The sequence below is a fragment of the Danio rerio genome, chromosome 13 (genome assembly GCF_052040795.2).
Source record: "Danio rerio strain M-AB ecotype USA chromosome 13, GRCz13ab, whole genome shotgun sequence".
In the NCBI taxonomy this organism is placed as follows: domain Eukaryota; kingdom Metazoa; phylum Chordata; class Actinopteri; order Cypriniformes; family Danionidae; genus Danio; species Danio rerio.
Window position 1 is genome coordinate 47,055,001 of NC_141033.1, and position 22,052 is coordinate 47,077,052.

The 22,052-nt window shown below is 34.6% G+C and overlaps 1 protein-coding gene across 2 annotated transcripts in view; it reads right to left on the minus strand.

Moving 5' to 3' along the window:
• Positions 1-22,052, minus strand: part of mdga1 (MAM domain containing glycosylphosphatidylinositol anchor 1) — a 409,026-nt gene that overhangs the window by 168,180 nt on the left and 218,794 nt on the right. The gene's annotated exons all lie outside the window — the stretch shown is intronic.

Here is a 22,052-nt window from a genome sequence, read left to right on the forward strand (position 1 = left end):
GCCTTTCATGCCTTTTAACACCTCCCTAACTTCATTTGTTCAATACATCTTCCAACTGTCATTTAATTTCTTTTCACATAACTAACACATTTTTAAACTAATTAGTTTTGGTTCTGTTATACAAATAGACTACCTGATTATCAACATCTAGTAAAAATTTCAAATCAACACCTTTAGAAAAATGTTTTATGAGGAAAAAATGGTGACGTATTCAATAGGGGTGTCAAAATAATGGTTTCTTCGATGCACCGCGATGCATATACAGACAATTCCATATCAGTATAGTAATAGATCATAACCAGTTATTACAAACTGACATACTTAATCTCATTTGTGATTAATTGCGGTAGCTTACTATGAATTGCGGTAGCTTACTTTGGCAAGGGAGGCAAGTGTGAGTAATTAAACTGCACACACACAACACACACACACACACAATCATAGTGACCCCTTTGACTTGCTGGCGTAAGGTAAGGTTTCTACATTTATCAGAGTCCGCATCACTCATTGGTGGAAAAATGCCAGAACTGTGCTGACCGTTAGATCCAATCTTGACGCCCTTTCCGTTGAGTGCAGGAACACAATGACCAATTAAAGCCGTTTAAGAACTCGTTCGACAACACTTAAAAAGCAAGTGGAAGAATATGTACATTCGTTTATTTGCTATATATGCAAAAAAAAAAAAAAAAAAAAAAATATATATATATATATATATATATATATATATATATATATATATATATATATTATGTATATATATATATATATATATATATATATATATATATATATATATATATATAATTATTTTTATTTATTTTTTTTTTTTGAAGTTGAAGTCAGAATTATTACGCCCCCTGAATTATTAGCCCTTGTTTATTTTTTCATTATTTTTCAAGACACTTCTATACAGCTTCAAGTGACATTTAAAGGCATTTAAAGGCAGGTTTGTTCTGTAGACTATCGAAAAAATATAGCTTAAAAGGACTAATAAAATTAACCTTAAAATTACTTTTTAAAAATTAAAAACTGCCCTAATTCTAGCCAAAATAAAACAAATAAGACTTTCTTTAGAAGAAAAAACATTATCAGACACAATGGGAAAATGCTTTTGCTCTATTAAACATCATTTGGGAAATATTTAAAAAAGAAATACAATTCAGAGGGGGGCTAATAATTCTGATTTTAACTGTATATACACCTTAACACAAAAATTATTTTGTTGCGAAGTAAAACATAAATATAATTTGTGTACGGAAAGCATCGTCTATCCACCGTGATACACCGCGGTATCTGTTATGATCACCAGTAGTGTTGCTGTTGCAGGATGCTGGAGAACACTTACATTCAGCTGCACTACAGATCCCATTATACACTTTATTCAGACACCTGGCTCTGATCCCCCTGGTTGCAAACACACACAGCTGTAGCTGTTCGGGACTAATCATATGGACTATAAACACAGAGCAAACACATATCTTTGCTGAGTTTGTTAACTGTACATGAGCAAAGCATTTCAATATACTGTGGGTGTGTGTGTGTGTGTGTGTGTGTGTGTGTGTGTGTGTGTGTGTATATATATATATATATAAATAATGGGTACGGTTACGAAAATCATGCTATTGATTCGTTTTGATAATGTATATATATATATATATATATATATATATATATATATATATATATATATATATATATATATATATATATGTGTGTGTGTGTGTGTGTGTGTGTGTGTGTGTGTGTATGTGTATGTGTGTGTGTGTGTGCGTGTGTAATTTGAAGAAAAAAAAAGATTAAAATGACACAAAATGGCTGCACCACCGTGGTCATCAGAATCAGAGAGTTAACGGAGCTCTTTCTCACTAAACTCTTGACCTTCATACAAGCCGACTGTGAGCAGGTCAGGTTTGGGGTTTCTTGTCACCATGGACCTGTAATTTAAAACAGCGTATTGAATCTTCATCACAGACGCAGTCTCCTTCACTCTACCCTCCAAACAGACCAAACTTCTCAAACTTCAGCACAGCATCCAAGGCTTGTTTTTCCTGCTCCCTCCGATTTCATCTCGCCCCCGTCCTGCTCGTCACTTCAGAGTAAAAGAAAATGAAAATCAACAGAAAAACAAATCACTGTTTTGTTCTTTGGGCGGCGAGCGGCATGTACGCAATCCTCGCGCTCCTGCCACGCGGAAAACAAATTCCAATTTGCAGCAGTGTGTTGTTTCTCCACAGGCCAGGACACTGATGGCGTGTTTGTGTATGTGTGTGTGTGTGGTACAGATTTCTGATACTGTCACTCCACACTCACTCGACTCTATTGACTATTTCACAGCTGTCTTTTCTACTGGGCTGTAAGGTTGAAAATTATCAACGGCATTTGTTTTTGTCCCAAACCATGTTTTGCTGAACAAAAGCACCGTCTGCCAGTTGGTCAGTTTGAATATGTCACATCTGGTTTTAATCACATGGTCAAAGAAGGAATAAAATATTTTATAGATATTTTACATTTACAATAATTCATTTTGGAACTATCATTTTAATGGTATTTTTTATCATTTAACAACCTGCTCAGGAGCAGGCTCATTTCATATAAACAGGATTAGATCAGCTCATTTCAAACACAGGTAATACTGATAGTAAGTACTGAATGCTGGTATTTTCTTATAGTAGTAGCCTATAGATTATTTACACTTGGCAAAAAGTAAAATAGTTTTGAAAAGTTTATATCTACATGTTTATAATTTAGAACTAATAACATTTAATAGGCGATGCAGTGGCGCAGTAGGTAGTGCTGTCACCTCACAGCAAAAAGGTCGCTGGTTAGAGCCTCGGCTGGGTCAGTTAGCATTTCTGCGTGGAGTCTGCATGTTCGCCCCACGTTTGCGTGGGTTTCCTGCGGGTGCTTCACTTTCCCCCACAAGTCCAAAGACACATGGTACAGGTAAATTGGGTAAGCTAAATTGTCCATAGTGTATGTGTGTGATTGAGTGTGAATGGATGTTTCACAGTGATGGGTTGGGGCTGGAAGGGCATCTGCTGCGTAAAAAAAAAACATGCTCAATAAGGCGGTTCGTTCCACTGTGGCGACTACAGATTAATAAAGGGACTAAGCTGAAAAGAAAATAAATTAATTAATAATATTTAATATTAAATAATTAATACTATGTATGTTTATATACATATAAGATAATATATATATATATATATATATATATATATATATATATATATATATATATATATATATATATATATATATATATATATATATATATATATATAAGTAAAACGTTGTAAATATAAGTACAAAATAGGGGTGGTTCTCCCCAAGGGGATCAAAGAGAACATTTATTAATATGGATTTATTTTATACAAATGCGTACTATTTAAAAGTATCGATCCAGCTTTAGTACAATTTCTGTAAGATAATAGACATGCACAATTTTCAACAGTTTTTGTTTGTTTGTTTTTTATAAAGGAATAATAATTTATACAGTCATGTACATGTTTTGACAGCTAAAAATTGCAGATGCCTTTATCGATATCAAAATGCTTTTTTGATGCAAAATTTATTTAAATTCCTTACGCAGATTAAGAAACTTAAATAGGCCTAGGCTACTATAGTAAAGAAAATCCTATCTAAAATGTATAACTAAACAAATAGCTAAATACCCTTAACACATGAAAGTGTAAAGCCAGCAGCCCAAGCAAATGTGGAAAGTTATTGCGTATCATATTTAACAAACCGTTTACTACAAATTTTATGTAATTTTGCTCACATGGACAATTGAACATTAATCAGATGATGTCATTACTCTGCTGTGACGTCAGCCAATCGTTGCATTGCTGATCATGATATCAAGGATCCATAGATCTGTCCTTCACAACACGCGCAGTGATATCAGATCAGTTCATCAAGACATTTTAATCTGATTTGCGAACTTGTTCCAGAAATCAGTTATGAAGATTAAAAGATCCAGGATCTGCCAAATCATCTTAGATCATTTAATCAAGTTACGAAGAATGGACTCCAGGTGTGTGTGTGTGTGTGTGTGTAATCAGGGGAAATCAGAAACTGGTGTGTCTGAGGTGCATGATGGGAATTGTAGTTCATTAAAGTGGCACGTGTAGTTTTCCAGCGATCTGCACAGGCTAGATTGCTGATGATCGTAACAATACCTTTATCAAACGATTTTAATAACGATTAATCTGTGAACTTAATTGAAAAACAACACTGAACTGATGCCTACTCTACAAAACAATGTAGTCACACAATAGCAAGACTTTCTCACATACTATTCTACTCTAAACACGTTTTTTTTTTTTATGTCAAATCTTTTTTTGTCATGTGTGGCAGAAAAATAATGTATTTCTGTCATTTGTGGCAGAAATTGAGAAATTGAGACTAGACAAGAAATGTATTGTTTTCAACTAGATATGTCTAAACTAAGGCCCGCAGGCTAAAGTTGGCCCTTTGTATCTTTTGATTTGGCCCGCCATAGGGAAAATGATTGGAAAGGATTAGGGAATGCCTTTAACAGAAATTCTTATTTCTATTTAAATGAAAGCTTTTGTTTGTTTGTTTGTTTGTTTGTTAGTTAGTTAGTTAGTTAGTTAGTTAGTTAGTTAGTTAGTTTGTTTGTAGAGCTACAATTTAAATTAAATGTTTCAATTAAATGTTGTAAATTAAATTTTTCAATTAATTTTATACTGTCACATGACGAACAAAGCAGAAGACATCAGCGTGCAAATCAAGGCAAAGCCAGGTTCCACATGACTAGAGCATTGAACTCCATTGTTTTATAAATTGATTTTTAATGGTTTTATTGTAATAAGTTCATTAAAATAATATACATTTTAAAAGTATTAGAATGCATTAGTAAACGCGGTTGAAGTAATTTTTTCTATTTATTTATAAATATTATGAAAAAAAAATAGGAAATTACCCATGGCAACTTTACTGTACTACATCTCTTCCTTAATTTCCTCTCGACTTCAAAACAGTGGAATGAGCTTATCCAGCATATGTTTTACGCAGCGGATGCCCTTTCAGCTGCAAACCAGTACTGGGAAACATCCATACACACGCCAACGTAAATGTGGTTCCAAACGCAGGGTTTAATATAAAGATATGGTCAGGCAAGCAACGGTCACAATCACAAGCAAACAGATGTATGTATGCAAATCCAGAGTCGTAGTCGAATGCAAAGGCAGATGGTCAAGTGACAGGCAATAAAACAAAGCGAGGGTCAAATACACGGCAAGAAAGACAGGTCGTAATGTTCACAATACTGTACAACAAGACTCAGCAACTTCTGTGCTGTATAAATAGTCCAGTAATCAGTCCATGAGCAGCTTCAGCTTTGAATGTAATCAAACAGGATCAGGTGTATGTGTGTGGTGCATGACTGGATCTTGTAGTTCTTGAAATGGCGGATTTTTAGTTCGTTAATGATCTGTGTATACACCAGCGATAGTTTCTACAGTCTTTATACAATAATAAAGCTTGAACCACACTGAAAAAAAAAGGATTCATTTGATTTTCTAAATTTTTTATTGGTAAGTGGTTGCAAACAATTAATATGAGCTGAATTTAAACAATTTAGATTGAATATTACGACGTTTGTTTGAATTCAGCTCACATCAATTGTATGCAACCATTTACCTTAAAATATTGAGTAAATCCAATGAATATTTTTTTCAGGGCACTGTAGAAAACCACCTAACAGGAGAAAGCAGAAAAAAAAACGAATCAACAGTGTCTCAAACTCATCACGACAGAGAGAGAAAAGGAGAAACGAGAGAAATAAAGACACGCACAGAGAGAAAGGGGGAACTTCTGGGCTACTTTTAGATTTTCTCTGCAAGCTTTGAACTTGTTTCTTGAGCATGAATTCTTAATGCTGCTAATTTGAACACGAACAAACATGTTTTTTTACATGACTAATTCATAAAGGGTTTCTCTGGGTATTGTAGTCATGTTTTTTTTTTTGTTTTTGTTGTTGTTGTAGTAGAGATTTCTCGTTCATTTTGCCAGTCATGGGCGTATTTTTGTTTCCGCGTTGTATTTTATTCATAGTAGATTACACAAACAATTTATTTTGATGCTAAAGAATGTATTCATCTTTATTTTTGTAGCACTTCTTACAATGTGGATCGTGTCAAAGCATCTTAGAAAGAAACAAGAAAGGAAGCTTTCTGTGTGAATATTTTATATACCTTGTAAGAATGGGCAAAAAACTACTGTATAGAATGAACATATGGTGGCGTAGTGGTTAGCACTGCAGTCTCACAGCACGAAGGTCACTAATTCGAGCCTCAGCTGGGCCAGTCGGCATTTCTGTGTGTAGTTTGCATGTTCTCCCTGTGTTTGTGTGGGTTTCCTCCGGGTGCTCCCGTTTACCTCCCAGTTCAAAAACATGCACTATAGGTGAATTGAATAAACTAAATTGTCCATAGTGCATGTGTGTAAATGAGTGTGTATGGGTGTTTCTAAGTGCTGGGTTACTGTCGGAAGGGCATCCACTGCGTAAAACATATGCTGGATTAGTTGGCGGTTTATTCCCCTGTGGTGATCCCTGATTAATAAAGAGATATGAAGAGAAAATAAATAAATTATTAAATGAATTCAGATGCAAAAACCTACTGTATAAGTGGCCTCTGAAATTTGAATTGAAAATGTTTGAGTTATTTCACTTTAAAGACCATAAAAAGGGCTTATTCTATGTCATAAACATATTATTACTGAGCCTACAGAACCGAGCCTGATAAAAATGCTGATTTTAGAGGATAATTTCAAATGTTTCTTGATCAGAAAATAAGCATATTGCAAGGATTCTGGAAGATTTACAGAACACTGAAGGCTTGAGTAATGATGCTGAAAAACACATGAAAAGAAAGCATTTAAAAAATTACCATTAATTTATGTTAAAATGTATGCTTCCAGTATTAACACAAGTGACAAGTGTAAACTTAGTCATTTAAATGATGTGCAAAAAAATCAACCCCAAGTCATATTCACTTAAAAATAAAAAAATAAATAAACACAATAAATAAATAAAACAAATAAACATAATAAATATACATTAAATAAATAAATAAATAAACATAATAAATAAACATAAATAAATTAATAAAATAAATAAAACAAACATACTAAATAAACATAAATAAATAAATACATAAAACAAATAAACAGTAAATAAATAAACAAATAAATAAATAAGTAAACATATGCACCCACGCACGCACGCACGCGCACACAAAACAAATAAAAAACAAATAAAATAAAATAACAAATAATAAACAAATAAATAATAAATAAACAAATAAAAGAACGCAAGACAGAAAGAAAGAAAGAAACAAACAAACAAAACATATATAAATAAATAAATAAATTAAATAATTAATAAATAAATTAATTAATTAATTAATTAATATTCATGAATTCTTTACAGGGTAAATTCTTTTTTAAAAAATTTACAAAAATCAAACAAACAAACACTCTAAAAATAGTTATTTCAGTCCAAATCTGGGTCAAATATAAAAACCCAACTACTGGGTAAAACTTTTTTTCTTTTTTTTTTTAATACATTTATAGTTAAGTTTGATAATTTTTGACTTCACATTCCACAGACATGTATGTATTTATTTACTGCTTTACTTACTGGGTTAAATGTGGGATAAAATAGCCAAGCCTTTTTATTTTAAGTGTATAGCTTGGACTATGATTTTTCGCTTATAAGAAAAGAAAAAGGGTGGCATGGTGGCTCAGTGGTTAGCATTGTTGCCTCACAGCAAGAAGGTTGCTGGTTTGTGTCTCGGCTGGGTTAGTTGGTATTTCTGTGTGGAGTTTGCATGTTCTCCCCGTGGGTTTCCTCCGGATGCTCCGATTTCCACCACAGCCCAAAGACATGCTGTACAGGTGAATTGGATGAACTAAATTGGCCGTAGTGTGTGAATGTGAGAGTGTATGGGTGTTTTCCAGTACTAGGTTGTGATTAGAAGGGCGTCCGCTGTGTAAAACATATGTCAGAATAGTTGGTGGTTCATTCCTCTGTGGCAACCCCTGATAAATAAGTTTCTGAGCCATAGGAATATAAATAAATGAAAACAGGAAAAAGAAGATACCAAATCAGGATATGTTATGAATTTGCATTGCTCATATACAGATGTTACTACTTCAATGTGTTCCTTATGCCGCCATTCATACCGCGGCGACGGCGGTACTTGATGCGCCAGCAGCTTTTGACCGCTGGGTGGCAGTTTAATCACAGATATTAAGCTTTGCCTTTTCACAACACTAAACAGACTTTTCTGTGTACCTTATGTGATCAGATGTGTTCAATTAAAATATAATTTTGATTTAGTTTTCTTATAGTGATAAACATGATCTTACCAGGGCTTAAAGTATTCCGGCACCATGCCGGATCTCCGGCGTGCGGCCGTGAGAGAAAAAAAAAATAGAGCTTGCACATGCGGTTTAGTTGGGGATGCTCAAAATAACTGATTAAGCAATAACCGAAAGGGTGCGTTTGTAACCGATGAATGGTATCAGTTAAACGATTAAAATATGCTTTATACATTTTTAAAGTTTGGCTGCATACGGGGCATCTGTTTAATGGTTTACTGACTGCCGCCAGTGTTTTATGCTCTGCTTATGCTTGCTCAGCGCGCTTTAAGTTTTGCCGTTGCGCGCTGTGTGCTCGAGTGGAAAAAGCGTGTTACCTCTGTTTCATTGTTCAGTCAAATGAAAGCACTGCAGGCTTTCTGTTGAGGTGACAGCGGGGCTTGGGTTGTCAATGTGAGTACGATAAACTTTTAAAGACTGAGGAGAGACTTGTGGTCGCTGTTTCAAGTTATCCAGAGCTTTATTTATAGATCTTAAATATCACAATATTATTAAAATTACAATTATAACATCGACAGCAACTCGACTCGCGCACACCAGTTAATTCAGTCGTTTTCTAGTGACATACAAAAGAGGCTTATTTTTTTCTTGTCAACCATAAAAGGCAGCGCGGTACGTCGCGCGTTTTTGCAACGTAAAGGCGTGCGCTTTGTGATCGGCCCCTAAATGTACAACAAATATTTGCTAACTCTTGGGATGGTAACACATGCAAACACACGTTTCTACAGACACATTTTGCCAAAGAAGCAAAATGAAAGAAGGATATTTCTCGTCACAGTTTCACACAGTGTTGACAATAACCAGCGCTGATGCAGATCACCTCTGTGCTGTATGGAGCCGCTTCATAAACTTAAAAAAAGCAGGCTGTTGATGATTTAGGGTGGGCTACAACCAACAAACCCCTTTTTTATTTATTTTTTTATTTTTTGAAAATTACAGTTATTAATAGTTCTTATATAATATCAGCTTTTAAAATAGCCTACAATCTACGAATCAAACAAATCCAAAGATTTTCTTGATTTTTGTATAATAATAACTCCGCACCAAACTGAGGCTTTCATTTTATAGCTTAAAACATGTATGCAAATGTATGCAATCTCATATGTAAGGGCTGTGACGGTCACCGTGACGACAATCACTCTAGAACACACATTTTCTGTTTTGTTGCCAAATAGCCTATACATTTATGAACATAACGTTAACTTAGACTTGATACAGCAAGTTCAAGTTCAGCCATGAACCTTGCTGGAAAACTTATATTACATCGCCAATCTGGAAACATTTTGGATTCGTGGCGAACGAGTAAGGCGAATCAATAATTAGGATGAAGCTATTTGTAGGGCTTGTTTAGAAAAATAAGTTTTAAATGGACAAACACGTCGAACCTCCATAGCCATCTGTGGTAATGTCACCCAGCCATGACATGCGGAGGCAGCTCCGGTGTCATCTACTGAACGCAAATGCCCAGCTAGTCAGCCAGGTATGGTAGAGAGGCCTTTTCAAAAATGGGCAAATACAAAAGAGAAACTGATAAATAGTAGACGTTGATGAGAAATGGAGCAGCATATTTGGTAGTTGAGAACGCGCCGATCCACAATGTAGAGCTGGTTTCCGAGAAATGCAGGCGGCGGAGCAAGATACTCTCTTTGCCACGGTTGCGAAAAAGTATCTGTATGGGCTACAGGCACACAGTCTCAGTGCTGCTGGAAACATTGTAATCTCAAATAAGTCTCCGCTTAAACCGAACAAAGTCAACATGTTAGTTTTTCTGGCAAATAATTTAAAATATGAATAGAAAAAAGGCAGAGAGACGCAGTTTTTTTTTTCCCAACATCTGACTTATGTTGTTACAATACTTTTTTGTTCTTCGTTACTATTTATATTATTATTGATTAGTATTTGAGAAGTTTCTAAAATGTAACGTTTACTGTTTCAAGCAGTTAAAGTTATTTAATATTTAACTAGCCTAGGCTGTATTGTGTTGTTTTATCAACGAAAGTTAAAAAACAAACATGTTCGTTTGTATTTAGCATAATACTTTGGTCTTTTTTTATTTCTTAATTTTACATGAAATGTAAATTAACTTAGGTAGGCTACTTGGGTACAGGGGCGTAATTTGTTGGTAGTATACCGAGGAATGTTTAGACAGTAAATATTGTTATCATTATTTTAAAAAATTATAAATAAATAAATTAAATAAAAAAATAAATAAAACACCTTACGGAAAGGATGCAATGAAGGAAAAGCATGCTCTTAATCATTCTTCATAATCTGATTCGTACCCTATACATGCAATAAACTTATATTGCGCCAACAAGAACAAGCTCTAAAAGGTAAAGTCTAAAGCAAGAGGAGTTATTGATATGATATTAATGTTAGTTGTTAATATTAATGATCGTAAACACGACCTGCGTTGTATAATAAACGGCGTCATTGTGTCCTGTCTGCGATTTTTTTTTTCTCGTTGAACAGAAAATTCATGTTGTCACCATCTTCCCAGCCAGGTTTTCATCCACAGTTTCCGCTTTTGTTTCTTCTCAAACAATAAAGTTTCGCTATAGCAGGCCCGGCGGCAGGATATCATAACTGAGGGCGCAAGGGCGCAATCCCATTGCACTTGACGACTGACTTTGGTCCTTTCTTGTTCCTTTTATTTAGGCTATTTATTAATTCATTACTTTGCATTACCGATATAGTCCTATTTTTTATAGTAATAATAATATGCAGTTTTGCTATTACCGATTTTATTAATGAAGGCAACGATACCGTTTACATTAATGCAGAAAGATAATGTTAAGCACCAAACAAGTGGTTTAAATTATGTTAGTCTCTTTATTTCTTTCCGTTTTATTTTAAACATTATAAATGTGTAAAGTTTTAGGTAAAGACGTCAAAATACGCCCACACATGCAAGCTAAACTAGATCATCTGAGTCATCACGCTTTATTACTCAACCAAAATCAGCGAGGAAAAAATAAATGTTTTAAATTAAATTATATTTAAATGTTACATTAAATAAAAAAATAAATTTAAATGTTAAATGCCATTTAAAAATAGTTTCTAAAATTAATGTGTTACTTAGTTACATTTTTAGGCATTAGTGTAGCCAAACAGAAAGCCATGTCTACCTATATTATTCAGCCTGCAGCGCAAGAGGTGGATCCGCGGTAAATCCACACGCACTAAATAGCCTACCTTTTTCTTTTACAACACTGTAAACATAACTTCGCAGGTCGATCATCTTTAAACGCAAAAGACATTTTTAAGTGTCCTAAATTGACTGCTGCTGTAGAAGGGGATGTTTTTTTTACATAACTGTAAACGTGCGCTTTAGCTATGCCAAAATGAAAGCAAATATTTTGTTCTGCGTTTTGTCAATTGTATAGCTTAATAATAATAATTAAAATAATACTAATAATAATAATAATAATAATAATGGATATAATAAATTATAATATTATTTATAGTATAGACATTTTTACTAGGCTACTTTAATATTAATCCCTAACTCAAAAACTAATGTGAAAATGAATGGCAGCTGTGCTAAAATTAATGTAACGGGAAATTTCTTCTGCGTTTTTCCCCTTTATAGCTCAATAGTTTTATTCGAAGAATTAGTTAAGCAAAACATGAAATAAATTAAACTGCGTGTCTTTGTGATATCCACTAGTCCAGTTTTCTCCAGTGTGAGTTTAGAGTGCGCCTCCACCACATGCGCATTTATGCCTGCACCAGATCAAAGCAGGTATAGTCCAGCACAGAGCGCGTTGTGCGTTCAACTAACAATACCCGCTCCACTGTCTCCAACACACAAATACTCGAACTCCTTATTTGTGGACTTACTTTTGATAATAGGCTACTATCATTACCTTTATCATGATTCTATTTTTATTTTTATTATTCAATTTTTTTATTTTATTTTCTTTATTATATGTTATATCCATAATTGTTTGCACTACTGCCCTTTTTGCACTGTCTTTGTACGCAGTGACGCTGCACTGCTTTGGCAATACGAATGTACAGTTATTTGTCATGCCAATAAAGCACCTCAAATGTGAAAATAGCCTAGGCAACAAATAACAAATCGGAGTCTAATAATAACAAATGCCATTTTCATTTTCATACACGTGTGGGTTTTGACAATATGTGTTTAATTAAGCTATAAAGATTAGCCTATCAGATGAAATGCATAGTGAAATATGAAATAAATGTCAATTTTGCTGAATAATTAATCTATATCTTTAATATTTTTAAAATCATCTCGCTTCGGCCCAGAGAAAGAGGCGCGCGGCACCAGCGGACCTGTGCTTTCCCAAACAAAGCCCTACAGTAACTTGCGCTGAATATGCATAGTTTGGGGGGGGAGGATATAGTAGTGAGTGTTTCCCAAAACCCCTATAGTTTCTCTGTCGCAGATCCATCATTTGAATCACGTCACTATTAACCCTGCTTTTATTTATTAAATGCTTCCCAACGCCGCATTTCTGTTGAGCGAAAAAAAGCTGCTGAAAATAAATAAAGTTATGCCAATGCCATTTTAATAGTTTCATGATAGTAGTAGCTGGTGTGCTTCATCTGCGTGATTCTGATTTGACATTCTTCCGCTAAACTTGCGCTGTCTTGGTGTAAATGGGCTATGAACAGTTGCTATTGAGGCTAAGGTGTAAATACGCTATAGTTCTCTCTGCAACTTTCAGGTTTGAGGTGGGGGAAGTGGCAGAGGCAATTCAAATGAACCATCTCTAAAAATAAAAAATGCCACGTACGCGGCATCTGTGTAAAGATCATTACTTTATTTTATTATTATTATTATTATTATTATTATTATTATTATTATTATTATTAATTCATTCTTTCATTCATTTTCTTTTCGGCTTAGTCCCTTTATAAGTCTGTAATTGCCACAGCGAAATGAACCGTCAACTTATCCAGCATATGTTTTACGTAGAGGATGCCAGGAGGGCCAGCTGGGGCTTTGGGGGGCGAAGTGAAAGGAGAGGCGGACTTTGCCCCAAGTCTGGGAAAGATGGCTTGCCGTCATTACACTAGTTTTCCGAAGGCACACGAGTTACATGCGCACATGAACAAATAAATTAATAAATAAGGGAAAGAAAACATCTAGCCTTATGGGTTGACAGGTCTTTTTGATTATAATCACCGTTATGTTTCCGTTTTAAATGTAAGGCTGTTGCATAAAATAATACAATTTTAATTTATAAGTGACTTTGCTGCGTCCCCCTGGATGTTTCAATAACGCATAATAATCTTTACACCATATTAAAGACACAGCAGACTAAAGGTTTTCGAGAGTTTTTGTCAAGTTTAAACGGTGTGTTTGTGCGTGTTTATATGCCTGCATATGTGTGTGTGAGAGATTGAGCAAATGAGCGCTCCCTTCACAGCTCTGGTAAGCTGCGAGCAGCTTCTTTCTTTTTGTTATTTATTTTGCAGATAATACACAATATGAATAAAACAGAAAGACATAAAACTTTACGTGTACCCTTTTGTAGACTTAAAACAAGTGTCATATCTTTATAAAATAGCCTAAGCCATATTGAAATATAATTTAAAGAATTACAAATATCGGATATAATAAAAATCGCATTAAATAAATAAACCAATATAAAACAAGCAAAAGCAACAAGGTAGGCCTTTATAGCCTACATAAATGAAACCTTTAAAGCCATATTAAACAAAGCCATTTTACAAAGGCTTTGTTAAAAAAAAGATTTTATATATTCTCTAAAAACAGTAAACACCAGAGAAGGTTTAAAATATTATTTATTTATTTATTATTTATTTAGGATACGATGATAATAATCAAATCATGCAAACAGAGCATTTTTGGGGTAAGTGAACGCATGAACTGCGACCTTTTTTCAGTTAACCAAATGTGCAGTGCCACTTTAAAAACGGATCAGGGGAAACTACAAAAATAAGTGTGTTCTGTGTCCCCAAACAAGCATTGATGTTTTTATATGACGCGCTAAAATTGAAAAATGAAATTTACATGAAGAGCTTTATTAGTGAAAAGCTGCTGAGCGCAACGCAATATATGCTGTTTTATTACTCGCTCTGTGCTTAAATAGTCTACTTAACACTTTCCTTAAGATCACAGATACAATATGCAACATCTAATTCCGGGGACGTTCTGGGGGCAGGGTTTGCGTGTCATGCTGCAAGCTACTAGCCCGAAAGTGAAAACGCGACATGATTTCAGCCTCACTGATGCCCATTAACACCTAACAGACAAGCTTTTGGTTATGAATAGGGGGAAGGGGTCTCCACTCTTTAAGTGTTTTTCATAAACATGAATACACAAAATCCAAAAATAGGACGGATGGCTTAAAAAAACCTATGCGTTTAAAAACGAAACCGCATTAAATATGGGGCCTTATGAAAATGAATGTTTCTATGCACAACAACTGAACTTAATGTGTTATTTAAAATATCTATATTACGCTCCAAGCATTCGCCAAAACGAATATATTTTTACGTAAAACCACAGAACATAGCTGAATAGAGTGTTGCCTGCTTTAGACGATAGGTTATTAATTATATTATAAATGGTTATGTTCTGGGCTGCGTTTCCCAAAAGCATCGTAAGCCTAAGAAGTTCGTAGAAATGATCGTACGACTGATCTTAATATTACGGTCTGTTTCCCAAAAGCATCGTAACTTAAGTAGCACTTGAAAATCTTAGTGGATCTACGAGTGCTCTGGAGTAATCGTAAAGCCTTAAGTGCATCGTAAGGAGACAGAGTTATGAGGGCACCTGCTGGACAACCGGCAAATTGCACCTACAATTTACTTCTCTTCAAAGTCATTATTCATTTTATTTGTACGTATATCTCTATTCATTTATATTTTTGTCCTATTAGCAAATGCACATCAGGTGGGGATAATTAGGCTAAACTTTTCAAAAATAAATGTAAGAGCTTATTTATTTATTTACTTATTTATTTATTTTGATGTGAGATAAGCAATTTTTGATAAAGAAATTGATAAATAATTCTACTTAATTAAGGTTTCATATAAATATCGAAAATGATGCTGATGTCATTTCCGGCAAGGACTGTTAGAATTAGTTTTATGCGAGATTGGAGCAAGACAGTGTTTTTACAGTACGACATTTCCAGTTAATTTATGTTTTTAAACTGGCTCAAAAATATTTTTTTTTATGTTATTCGAGTTGAATATACATTCACACAAGTAGAAGAACAATTATATGGATTGCTATATGTGCAACAATAACGAGCCATTCTATAGCGTGACATTTCAGCACTTAACAAACGGATAGCGACTCCTAAGTTGCACTTAAAGCTGGGCTACGTGCAATTGTGTTAAGTGCATTTTTGGGAAACGCACGTGAAACAATAACGAACGTTCGCAAAATGACTCGTAGAAAACGCTCTTAAGTGCTAAGATCAATCGTTATCGGGAAACGCAGCCCAGGTCAGTGAAATAATACCTTTAATAAATAAAATGGTGGGCCAGTGATTCCCTCGCTGTCATCAGTGCATGAGTTAATGAGCTTAGGAGAATTCTGCTTTGCATTTTTCTATGCATTACTAACATCACTAAACCAGACATTTGTTTTATAAGTTAACCAAATATTCGCGCAGATTCAGCAGTTTTTTTCTGACGCGTTTGCCATTCATGCCAGTCAGTGAAAAAAGAAGTAACTGTGGCCCTGTTTGCAGGTATTAAGATTCGTTTTTATCAATCTGATGCAACTTTTATTATTTACAGGACGTAAAAATGCAATTAAAAGTTTCAAATCAATTCAATTCAATTCAACTCAATTTATAAAAAGACTAGCCTATTTTATGCATTAAATAATGAAATATAACTAATTTCCTTTATTTCTGATCAGACCATGCATTTTAGACTATTTTACAATTGTAATATGTGCATATGCTTTTTTTAAAATAACATTCGTCTAACAAATATTTTAGCACATCGAAAGTAATTAAATGACCTGTTTTTGATTAAAAACCTTTATGCAAAAGGATCAGAAATTGATCGCGCACGCGTAGGAAAATGCAGTTATGTGACACATGACATGCATGGCTCCTATGCCGCGTTTTTAGGATAAATTGGCATATAGGTGCTGCTTTGAATAGAATAAAACTATTTAAAAACACATTAAAAACTTCACAAAGCGTATCTTATGGAAAAACACCAATTGCCGGGCTCTGCTTTCGGTTTTAAAAGAATCAAGCAGCTTTAAAAAAATATAATTTGCTGAAGAGAAATGACAGGAAAAAAAGATTAAACATATCGGGACTGTTAAAAGAACATTTCTCTTTAATATATTCTTTCGACTCCGAAACATCAGCTAAGATTATGAATTACGGAGTGTCTCTATTGCCTGCTTCAGCAGTGCGTGCTGGTTATGAACGAGGAGGCGGAGAGAATGCGCTGTTTAGTTTCGGCTTGATATATTTAAATAAAAACTAACACAGAACTGCTTTTAACGCTCAAAAAGTTAAACTAAAATGCACAACTCTTGTTGGTTGCACCCGCGGGATGCACAATAAACCTATCGCGCCATTATTTTAATTCTATATTCGTGAAGAATGAGCCATGAGATTGAGATTTTTAAAGGGGCTCTCCAGCGGCGAAGTTCCTGGCAGAGTAGCGGGTGAAAAAATGTGCATGCAGAAATTGAACAAGAGGAATAACATTTTAAATTATATAACAACCATTGTATTCTTTCTAATCCCCGCCCAGTTTTTATACAAGTTGTGTTCTTCAATATTTGTGGCTGGGAAGTTTATTAAGAATATATTTATAATTATATATTATTAAATAATTACATATATATATATATATAGAGAGAGAGAGAGAGAGAGAGAGAGAGAGAGAGAGAGAGAGAGAGCCATTACAAGTTAAACAACAACAACAAAAAACAACAATTTTACTTTAAAGAAAAACAGATGTTTTGAGAAAAAAAAACTGAACAAAACTGAAACCAAATTATTAAAACTAAACTTGCGGGACTTTATTTATGTCCTGTGGCAAAATTATTTTTATTATACTTTAAGTTATCTGCTTGAAGTAGGCTAGGTCACATTTATCAATGGTAAGTTTTAGTCTAAGTTTACATCAATAACAATGTGCATTGTCCTTTACCATACAAAAAAGGAAGAAAAAACATTATTATACACCATAGTAGCCGCAAATCTTTTTAAATGCATTAAAAAAGCAAGCACATATCTTAGCCTTACCTTGAGTTTGTTCACATTCTGCCAGTATTAACATACATGCTGTATTTTATTACAGTTCATTTTGATGAATTAGGTCTAACTGACAGCTTTTTCTTCTTTTTTCGCGGTTATGCGGCATTATATTTCACACGCATATGCAAGGTGACTGAAATTGAAATTAAAATACCAAACATACTGAGCCATTAATTAAAAAACAAAACAACAGTTATAGCTTCTTTAAAGGAGAACATTGACGTTTTGAAAAAAAAAAAAAACTGAACTGAAACTAAATTATTAAAGATAAACCTGCCAGACTTAATTTATGTTATGTCCTGCGGCAAAATTTGTTTTATTACACTTTCAGTGATCTCCTTAAGGTAGGTCAATTTATTTATTTATTTATTTATTTGCTTTTGATGAAGCAGCATTCAACTTAAGCTCTTTAGACCATGCCCCTGACCGTTTCTCAGTGTTTCGCCGCAATATCTTTAAATAAATAATTTATTTAGGCCTAATTTCATTATTAATTAGTTTTCATTATTCGTTTATTATTATGTACAATTGTTGAGACATAAAATAAGATAGTAAAATATAATCAACAACGAAAATTAAAACAAAAACAGAAATAAAAAAATAAATGAAAATGTCTTGTCTTAGTCCTATCAAAATAGCAAACACTGAACATCTCTCTATATTTAGGCTAAAAGACTGCTTTATTTATTTATTTAAGACTACTTATTTGTACTGAATGTTTGTGCTTTCATGTTAGTTGTCTTTTATTTCTTCAATTCTATTTTCCAAAACTAGTCCTCTTTGCACTTAAAAAGTTTACAATAAAGTGTGTTAACAAATTTTAAATGATTAATGAAGGAATTATAATGCTTTGACTTATTGTTTAATCTCATTTACAAGCACAGTAGCATATTTAAAGCTGCTGTAAAGGCTATTTCTGTCCGTTCGCATCCCGTCCCTTTGCGCCCCCTGGCGGCTCATTCACAAGCTGCTGTCATATACTAAAAACAGAGCGGCCGTTATTTCAAACGGCGGCGGTATAAGACGCGGCGGTAATAGTCACTTTGAACTCTCACCTACTGTAAGCACCACAGCTCAATGTGCATTAACCACAACACACCACTGACGCATCTATTCCAACAAACAAACCCAGGGTTTCGAGAAGAATCTCAATACGGGACGGCACAATGATAGCGACGTCTGCCTTGAGAACAGAGACAGACCTGAGACGCACAGCAGTGCAGAGACCAATGTGATCAAAGACACACACACGAGAATGTTCAGAGCCGCTGACAGACAGACAAGCAGAGAACAGCGCTCAGAAAACTGCAGATTTAATCAAAGAGAGCTGAATTAAACCTGACAGGTCAACATATAACCAGGGGAAAAGAAACGTTTGAGGAGAAACATAATATAAGAGGAGCTGAAGGAGAAAAGAATCTGTTAAGCTACAGTATAACAGCAACAAGAAACTCCCTTCGCAATTCATTTTAACACTGCGATATAACGAGCAAAATAAAATTAGGGAAGAACTTTGACAAAAAGTTCACAAAATCAAAAGGAATGAATATTTAGATTTTTTGAATCTGAATATTTATGTGCAAAAACTTACAGCATACACTCAAAACATTACTTTTGCTGCTCGTTCAAACTACTTCTTTAATATGAGCTGAACCAACATTTTGTTTGGGACAGTTTAATTATTTTATTTTCAATCCACTTAAATTTGTAAATACAATTACTGTAAGTTAACTTAATTGATTTGTGTTGGGACAACATAAAAGAAATGTGTGGAGCCCTGCATTTTTACAGTGTAGGGCTGCACGATACACTGCAAAAAGCAGTTAATTAACTTTACTTTAAAAAGAGAGTATCTTGTTGCCTTATTATTATTATAAAAGTTAAATAAAAAAGTTTAGTTAAGTGTTTGCGGAGTGTAATCGACTTGTTACTTTTTAGGCAACGGGTTTACTCACTTTTTTAAAGTAAAGTAACTAATTGCTTTTTACAGTGCACTTGAAAAATATACCATGTTGTTGTTGACACCATCGTCTGAGCTTTTTCAGTGGCATAATAATCTTAATGTATGTAATTTTGATTTTCAAGGAAAATTATAACAATTTCTCAAAAAATATCTCCCTCATTATACTGCTATTAAGCATAACAGAAACAAATTTGATAATCTGAACTTACCTAAAAGAGAAAAAGTTTAGTCACATTAATTTTTTTTTTTTAATGGTTTTGTGCCTTTTTATACAGTGTATGTAAACTTCTGGTGTCAACTGTATAGCAAGGCTTCATGAAACCCTGAAACAGTCGAAGCAAATGTGTCAAAGCTTCGAAACGTTTTGAAACTCCACTCTACGTTGACACCTAGTGGTCATTTTTTAATGTATTGCACTGAAACAGTTTCAGCAAAGAACAGTTGAGCAAATTGAGGTATTAAACCCCACTTTGCAGGCCTCAACATTCAATTGATTAGGTGGAGTGGTTAGGATTTTTGACTACCATGCTGGGATAGTGGGTTCGATTCCAGGTTGATACAGCTATTTTATACCAGTTGGTAATGCTTTGTTCTTGTATGGTTTTGTTTCAACATTGGTCTGACATACGAATAAACACTGTGAAAAATTTGTCTTGTTTTGGTCATGAAACAGGGTTGTTGCTAGATCAGACACATTTGTGGCGAGAAGTTCACAAGAATTATTTCTATTATTCATTAAATTTCCCATTTATTGTATTTTATTAACATCTACCCAAACCCTAAACCCAACCATCAGAGTACTGTAAAAATATTATTTATTGTTTTACAGTGTTACAAAAATTAGACAACACCATAAAACAGAAACATGATTAAAACACATAAAACCATGATTTTGAAGTATTTGTACAAGTCGGGATTCGAACCCAAAAGTCGTTTGATGCAAAGTAACAGCGTGCACACGCACAGTCCACTAGGCCAAACTATACAGAAGATTCATTTGACCCTGGTAGTCAAATGCAGATTCGCCAGGTCTCGAAACGCTTCTGAACTGATCAATGCTTTGAATCGCTTTAGTCAAGTGACCAGGGGCCTCATGTACAAAAACTTGCGTGGAAATCATACTAAAACATTGCGTACGCACAAAGCTGTAAATGTGCGTACGTAGAAAAAAATTCAGATGTTTAAAACACTGCGTATGCCGAATCTCACGCATATTTTTTTGTACATCTGAATGAACGTGAAACTGAGCGCAACATGCACGAGCGCAAAACTCCTCCCTGCCTCCTCCCCCGTATGAATATGCTAATGACTATGCTAATGGCAAAACTCAACGAAAAAGCAATGACAAAATCAAGCAAAAAGAGAAACTTTGAACAAAATGTGAATTGTAGGTGCTGCTTTCAGAGGTAGACCGGAGAAAAGCGGTGTTATTTGCAAGTTTGTCCTCCGGAATTAACAACAAAAGAAAAAAATAGAGTGGGAGAGTTAAGCTGATGCGGTTAACACAGTTGGGTCTGAACATCGCACTGAGTTAATCAAAAAAAGAAATAGTGAGATTTATAGGTGAAAAATGTTGCAGTTCTACTAATAGTCTCAGTGGCGCAGCTCGTAAGACGCATAGCAACTTGTTTTGACACGTTCGAGCATGAACTCGGTTCGAATCCAGCGTCTGATGAACTCTTTCTTCTTTTTTCCCCCACTACATATAAGATTTTGCCAACTATTTATCACGAGAAAGACAAGTAGGAATCATTAATAAGTTTGTGCATCATATTTTATTTGCACATTTATTGAATGGAAATGTTTCTGATTCACGCATGCAAATTCATCTTCAGATAGTGTCTTAATAGCAATGTGTGTGCAGTAGATAGCTCAGATTACATTGGGAAAACTGGCGACCGCTGCAAATTGTGCTTTAATGTTTGGCTGGTCAACTGTATGTTGTGGAAACCTTATATACCTGCTAGATGAACCCGTCTCATACAGCTGCCATTGCAAGTCTCAGACACTTTGTAGAGAGGAATTTAACACAACTGCCTCTAGGAGTCGCCAATGGAAATAAAACAGACACGCACAAAAAAAATGTGCGTACGCCAGCCAAAAAGCTGGCGTGGAGCTGCGCACATTCCCACGTTAAGTTCATCGTTAGTAAATCCAAACGTGAGCAATTTTGAGCATGAAATTTGGCGTACGCAAAGTTTTTGTGTTGATACATGAGGCCTCTGGTGTTTTTAAAACACTTTAGTCATGTGACTTGGGTGTTTTGGATCATGCTTCAGTGCAGTGTTTCGAAACACTTGCGCTTCAGGATCTGGACACTGTGTCAAAACGTCAGTTTCACTTCAGCCATCCCTAACTGTATATGTGCTGTGTATTTGTTTGTGATGAGACCATGTTCCACAGAGTGGATAATAACTTAAGTGGTAGCACTT